Source organism: Netta rufina (assembly GCF_964035555.1).
Source record: "Netta rufina genome assembly, chromosome: 14".
NCBI classification, from domain to species: Eukaryota; Metazoa; Chordata; class Aves; order Anseriformes; family Anatidae; genus Netta; species Netta rufina.
The window spans coordinates 12,960,756-12,966,337 of NC_140137.1; positions in this window are offsets into that span (position 1 = coordinate 12,960,756).

Here is a 5,582-nt window from a genome sequence, read left to right on the forward strand (position 1 = left end):
TCCTTTGTAGGGAATTACCCTAGAATTACAGGGCTGTGACAGACACCAAAATAGCGGGCTGGCCACCCAGCGTCGTGCCCAACCTCTGACAACTGTCACCGCGCCGAACACGAGCGTGCTCTCCTCTGGATAGCCGTGTGGTTCGGGGGTGCTGCAGCCTAGCCTAATTCTGCAAAACCTTTGTGGCCTGAGCCTGGCGGCCTCAACCCCCCCGGGGAAAGCGGCAGATGGCGAAGGGGGACAAGCTGTGCCACTGGCGGCCTCCTCGTAGGGCGCCCAACCGGCACCCTCTTCCTTCCCCAGCCCAGCTGGCAGAATAAGGCCCAGTAAGCACGGGGGGGGTCCAGCGTGTACCTCTTGTTCCCCCCATCCCTATCCAGCCCCCCCCAGGAGCCATCCTTTCCTCCCAGCGGGATGCATTTCCAGCCTCCCCGCCTGGAAAGTTGCCTACAAAGGAACGCTCCCCGCTCATGGCCTCCGCCCGGGTGGGGGGAAATTTTGGGTATGAGGGACGTTCCCTCATCTCCCACCGCCCCCAAAACACGACCCTGGATAACCATCAAGGCCCCCAGCCCCCCGCAGCCCTCCCCGGCTCAGCATCCCCCCGCTCCCCTCCTCGCCCTGGGCACCATCTTCCCCCGGCGGGCGCTGACTGCGGACCCCCTGGGGACACCCTGGGGACCCCCACCCTGACTCCCCCAGGGCCAGATCCTGCCCCTGGCCCCACCGCCCCGCTCCATCGCCTCTTCCCCAATTTCCCCCCCCTTGGGGTGGGGGCAGCATCGCCGCCACCGGGCTGTGCGGAGCGCTGCCATCACCCCGGGGCCTGCAGCGCCCACCGGGCCGGGGGCTCAGCGCTTTCCCCCCCCCATCCTAGAAGGGGAGAAGGGGATTTTTGTGTCCCCCCCCCCTCCGGCGCCGTGCTCTGACGGCGGGGGGGCTGCCTGCCGCAGGTAGCACGGAGCATTATGGGATACATCCTCGCACATCCAGGGCCTCCCACCCTTGGGTGGGGGGGGGGGGGGACGGGACACAGCACCTGCCCCGCCGGGTGGCACCCCCATCGCGACACCCCTCCAAAAAATAAAAAAAAAAAAAACAAACCCATCCCGACCGGGGGCCGCGGAGCTGCAGGGATGCGGCGGCGCAACCCCCGCGCAGCCCCCGCGCAGCGCTCCCACCCCCGCCCCGCTCACCTGGCGCTCGGATGGGGGGGGGCCGGGACCAAAAGGGGGGGTCCTGGGGGATTAGGGAAGGGTAAAGGGGCAAGGGGGGGGCCGCAGCTCGCCGGGATGCTCCGCGCCGCCCGCACAAAGAGCAGGAAATGGCTGCAGCAAGTGCACTTCCGCGGCTCTCCGCCGGCCCCTCCGCACGGCGGCGGGGGGAGCCTCGGCCCCCGGCGAGGAAAGGGGCTGGAGCGGGGAGAGCGGCTCCTCCCCCCCCGGGCTGCAAGGGGGGAGCCCGGGGGGTGCGCTGGGGATGTGCGGGGGGTACCCGAGGGATGCGCGGGGGATGCGCGGGGGGTGCCCGGGGGATGCGCGGGGGATGCGCGGGGGTATCCGGGGGTACCCGGGGGATGCGCGCCCCTCCGCTGGGCAGCGGTAGGGAGGGGAAGGGGCTGCCGGGGGTCCCGGGGAGGCAGGGCCCCCTTGTTGGGTGCCGGGGGTGCCGCCGCCCCGAGGTTACCGCCCGGGGGTGTCAGCCGGGGTGGCGGTGAAAGGTTTGTGCTTAAAATGCCCGCGGAGCTTTGGGTGGCTGGGAGTGCGATGGGTGGAAGGCAGGAGGCGATGCCTTTGCTCCGAGCTTTTTCTGAGTCAGCACTGCATGCCAAAGAGCTTCCTTTTGGCGTTTTTTGGCATCTGGCGTTTCTTCGGGGACGAGTTTCCAGTCCTTCTGCCCACGCTGCTTTGTAAGGTTTCGATACGGCTCTTCAGAGCTGGCATGAAATCCAAACTGGACCTCTTACAACCTGCAGAGCAGCAGCTCCTCGCCGTAACTGATGCAAACCCTGGATGGGGCCTTCATTCATTTTTCGGCAGCCCTCTCAGCTGCTGCTGCTGCTGGTTGAAAGACATTGGTGGATGTGCAAGACTGCTGAAAGCTGGTGTTTATGTCTAGATCCATTTCCTTGGTGGCCTTGGCAGTGTCCCTTCCCTAAGCATCAGCCTGTGCTACAAGCAGGTTGCCATCTGGCCCTTCCTGCGTTAGGGTAACCGCTCCCAATTCCTTAGAGGCTGCGGCTCTGCTGTCCATGCTAGCTTGGCATGGGGTCTGCAAACCACAAAGCAGTACGGCAGTGATAGAAACAGCCTTTTAGCAGATAGGACCATACCTGAACAAATCTGCATCTCTCTGCGTAGACTCTTCTCATTCCCTTCTGCGTCATTTCTTCTATCTCACCTTTAACTGGAACATTTTGTAGCCATCATTCCTCTTTTTACTATTTATTGCTTGTCAGAAAAATTCAGTAAGTGAACATTATTATTGCAGATCTGGGAGATTTCACAGCTAATATTGCTCTGAGGCCGTGGGTGAAACAAGGTCGGTTCAAGAAACCTGTGGCAGTAAAAACTGCTGTGGACTATTTTTTTTTTTTTTTTTTTTTTTTGTGTGTGTGTATAAGTTTAACCTGCTCCTGTTATCAGCCAGGCTCAGGGCGATGGGAATTCGACAGATGTTGTGACGCTATTTTAATTTTCTGTTCTGTGCTGTCTTAGGTTACAGAATAAGGGAACGAGCTTTGCGTTTATTGTGCAGATCACTGCAGGATGGGAGGACTGGCAGTGTGGGCAGACCCACCAGCTTTGTGCCAGTGCTCACCATAGCAGCAGGCTGGGGACGTGCTGGGACAGAGCAGTGGGACCAGGCCACAGCTTCCTAAAACTTCCTAACACTTCCCAAGCCAGCCCCAGAGTGCAGCCATAGCTCTGGGAACAGAAGATGTTGCAGAAAGCCAGAAGAAGCCTGTTTGCTTCTTGGAGGGGAGGATTTTGCGAAAGGGCAGGGTGTGTGATTATGAAAGCATAAGGGTGGTTTTTTGCATTTTTGCTGACATATAGTGAAAGCCACAGTTGGGACACAGTATTTTTATTATTTGTAAAAATATATATTGTGTACATAGAAATTCCTGCTAAAGAAGACCAAACGTAAGACGTTACAATATTATTTCGTGCAATGCTCCCTAGCTAATAAATATTACATTTATCTCATCAAACATAAATATAGCCTCCAAAACAATTCTTAGAAGAGCAACACTGCTGCTACATAATAGCAACTTCCTCAGTCTTGACAGATCCCTGTTTGCTCCCTGGATGGAAAGGGCAGCAAGCCAGAGGCTGGGCTTTGTGAGCCTGTGGATATCCCTGCCATGGGCTTGGTGGCTGTGCCCAGGGAAAAAACATTTCAGAGCATCCTGCGGTTGTACAGCTCCTCTAAGTGGGGTGGGGGAGAGAGTGGGGTTATGGCCAGCTGGCCTGAAACTTAGCCATAGGTGTGCATGCAGTTCAACTTGCGTAGGGCTACTGAAAATGGCATTGGCTAAACACCAAAATTAGCACCATGGGAACGTGACAACAGGCTAATTCGGACTAAAAGGGTGAGAGGGACAAGGAGAAACTTAGCTTAAATTCACTGTAGGCAAGAAATCAAAATCTGTTTTGTAGATGTTCATATTCTACATGTAGGTTCAGACTGCTGAGGGATTTTGGCAGCAATCCTGACCTGAAGGTAGCACTCTGACCCTGGTTTGGATTGACAACCTCTGGTCTGAATGGTAGGATTCTCCTTGCTTGGGAGGGTCATTCTGGATTATATTTGTAGAAGGAGAATAGTATGGAAACAAAGCAAAGTGGGAAGATGCATAGGGCAGGAACTACATCTTGCTTGTATCCATAAACCTGAAAAGATGCTGGCTGCTACCTTAGAACCACAGGTCTGAAAAATACAAAAAATTTGACCTCCTTCTATGAAGAAACAGTCTGACACAGGATATGTGAGATCATAGGATTACAGTATTTCCTTGTTCCATTTTTGTTGGCAAACATCTTTGAACTTGACTTCTGTAACGACATGAGAAATTGCTGCTGGAAGTTTGCACCTCAGACTTTTTGTAAACTGTTGTCACGTAAGGTTTACCCATGTCCTAGCTTGCCCAAACACAGGAACATCAAAAATACAGATTGCATATATGCATATAGCATCTGTGAGGCCTTTTGGCTTCCCTAGTTATAGTTAATGCTTAGCAGAAATCCTGATCTTACAAATTCTACAGGACACTAACACGCATGCTTCTGTTTTGGAGGTTGGTTACGTCAAATCAGTGTCTGTCTTGTGGAGAAAAGGTAGATTTTAATTGAAGTACCCGCACTGTCACCTCATAATGTGGAACTCATCAAGAAGTACCCAGGCAGTCCGTCCGTTTGCATAAGCCTTTCTTTCTTTGATCAGTCCCTAGAGGATTCACCAGTTTGTTGAGAGAAGAGATGGAAAACTCTCTACTTGATGATTCAGTTGCTCTTTGAAGTAAGCGAAAACTTCTCATTATCGTTGGCGCACTGATCACACACTCCATGTTTCCTCCTCAGGGCTACCCTTCCAGTGCCCTCTGGCTCCTTCCCTCCAAACACACTGGTTCTGGAGTAGGTTCCTGTGCCTCTCACGGGCAATCAGATCGTGGGATCCTGTCTTCTCCTGGGCTAGAGACACCCAGCACTTGGCCCTGGTGAGTCCTCCATGCTTGGTTCAAAGAAATTGGTGGAGGTCTCTTTTCTGATGTAGAAGGACTGAAGAAAAAATGAATACAAACTTTCAGCTTTGACTTTTTTTCCCCATCGGAGAGTCCCATTTTCCCACTCACTACACAAATTTGAGAGAATTTCAAGACTCTTCAGCACATTGCTTTTTTTTCTTCCTCCCTTACAAACTTGGGTGAACATACAGGCACCTCTTCAGCTTATGGGATACCACAACCCTGTTTTTGTTCAGCCACAGTTTCGGAGGAGATCATGTAAAAGAACAAAACCACCTTGAAATATCAGCATCAGAAATGCAGACACTAAATCGAGTTTGTTCCCTTGTGTCCCAGGTTTATTTCTGTTCACAGCTTTCAGGTCCAGCCCACTCTGAATTAGAGAGCCATGGAAATGTCTAAATGTTCATCCTCAGCCAAAATAGTTGGTTGTTTTTTTTTTTTTTTTTTTTTTTTTTTTTCTTCTTCCTCAGGGAAGACCTTAATTTGGCAGTTCACAGAACTGGAATAGCAATGCCAGATCTCTTACTTTTGAGGCTGTATCTTCATGAGAAATACGCTTGCTGGGTTGCGTGGCGCAGGAATCTGTGCTCAATTGCTGGTTCTGCTTGTAAGATGCAAACCACTTTCCTCGCCAGTCCAAAGCCCGTGCCTGTGCTCTGGAAGACCTGAGGATATCTTGTCTCTCTGGAAGTACTGGCCTCTGCCCTCTCCTTCTCCCCAGGTGTACGGCAAGTGTCTATGGTGAGAGGATTCCTGTTAATGCTCGTGTGGGGAAAATCCAGCCATCTGCCCTCTCAGGACTCTCAGCTTCACTTAGTGGCCAGTGCTGTGA